At 43.0% G+C, this 1,925-nt stretch overlaps 1 pseudogene; it reads left to right on the top strand.

Annotated features, from left to right (window-relative positions):
- The first annotated feature begins 128 nt into the window (after nucleotides 1-128).
- LOC103584030 lies at nucleotides 129-597 on the top strand (annotated as a pseudogene).
- Nucleotides 598-1,925: the final 1,328 nt, after the last annotated feature.

Raw genomic sequence — 1,925 nt, 5'->3', positions numbered from 1 at the left:
ACCTAAAAATTAATACCTAAAATATATTTTTTTTTCTAATTGAGCAGATCTTGGTGTGTTCCCTGGGACTTCATCCTGTGCTCTCTTGTCCCCTCTGCTCTTGTCTCCACTCACGTACCCACTCTGCCATGCCCTGCTCTGGAGGGACTCTCGCTGTCTCCCCCAGCAAGCAGGCTTGGCCTGCAGAGGAGGGTGGCATGTGGCCCTGCTTTGCCCTGTTCTTGGAGCACCGGTGGCACCAGCTGCGGGCTATGACCTGTACAGTGCCTATGATTATTTATACAGTACCACCTATGGAGAAAGCCCTTGTGAAAACAGACATTCAGAAGCTCTTCCTTCTTGGTGTTATGGAAGAGTAGCTCCACATTCTGGGTTGTCTGCCAAACACTTCATAGATGTAGACCCTGGTATTATTGATAAAGATTACAGAGGAAATACTGGTGTTGTTTAATTTTGGCAAAGAAAGGTTTGAAAAGGGTGATCTAACTGCACAGCTCACTGGTGAATAGATTTTTCTGTCCAAAAACAGAAGTCATTCAAGTTTTAGGTGACACTGAAAGGGGATTAGGAGGTTTCGGTTCCACTGGAAAGAATTAAAATTTATGCCAAGAATAGAAAATGAGAAAATGTCCTTTTTAAAAAATAAATAAAGTGTTTTTCACTTGTAAATAAATAAATAGTAGATGACATAGGTTTCAGACAATCCTTTATGAATATTACTTCTCTGAAGCAGCTAGAGAGTTTGAGCTTGTGCTCCATGATAAAAAACCTATCCTTCTTAAATTTATATGTATTTTCCTTTTGCTTTAACTCTTTTCCTTTAATGCCCACCATATTATGCAGGGCCCCTCTCTGCCTCCAGGGCTGTTCCCTTCTCCAGGTTCTCACCTACAGCTCTCTTTTCCCTTTGTGGTGCTAGGCAGTTTCTGTGACATGTATCCTCCCACTGGGAACTAAATTAAGACATCAAAATCTTGTCACATCAGGCACCTAATAATCACTAGTTGTTTGCTAGCACTGTTCATCTGAGATGAATTTAAAATTCTGATCCTGAAAGAAAGCTGCCAGTTTCCATTAACAGTCACAGTCAACTCAAAGACCTTGACCAGGAGCTAAGAGTAGAAAGCTAATAGGACAAAGGGTTAATGGAACTTAAACACACCTTGAACTAGCATACGCTGCTTTAAGGATTGGTGACACTTCTCTTCAATGTCCTGCTGACCATTATGGATGAGCTCAGCTTAAGAGAAGACCAGGAGGGGCAAAGAAGGCATACTGTGACAGCCTGGAAGTTCCCACCACAGCTGGTGCATCTCTCTTATTCTTTCACTGACCTTCTTTCTGAACTTAAAGTTACCTTTCTTTTTTTTTTTTACTTGCTTATTCTCTACCTTGTCCAACTGCAATGTAAAAACTTTGAATGCAAAGACTGTATCTGCCTTGCTACCTCCTGGGACTACAGCAATAATGTCCAGCATTAAGCAGACAGTGAATATGTGCTGGGTTGGCTGGATGAATAACTGAATAACTGTGAAATTTCCCTGCTGGCTTGGTGATAAAGATGAATAGTTTCCCTTTATGGGTTTTTGTTTCTTCCTCTTTAAAAGGAGGGGTTTGGGGCAGTGTGGCTGAGATTGCTGGCTGTCTACCAAAATGTGTTCTCCCCTTCTCCCATGGCAAGACAGCTGGCTGAGCATGTGACTGCCCAGCAATTGGGTGGCCATGTGGCTGAGTTCTTGGAAACTGAATGTGAGTGGAAGTGATGTGTCTCTGTTCCAGAGCTCTTAAGACAACAGATGTGCCTGCTCAATGTTCTTTCTTCTTTTCTAACAACTGAGCACGAAAGTCACCTAGTCTCTAACACGCAGGCAGTGAGGACACACGTGAGGATGCCGGAGCTCTCCAGCTGGCCTGGACAGCTACAT

This window comes from Galeopterus variegatus, unplaced genomic scaffold (genome assembly GCF_000696425.1).
Source record: "Galeopterus variegatus unplaced genomic scaffold, G_variegatus-3.0.2 Scaffold36240, whole genome shotgun sequence".
Taxonomy (NCBI): Eukaryota; Metazoa; Chordata; class Mammalia; order Dermoptera; family Cynocephalidae; genus Galeopterus; species Galeopterus variegatus.
Note: the sequence above shows the minus strand (reverse complement) of the source record. Positions and strands in the feature narration are given on the sequence as shown.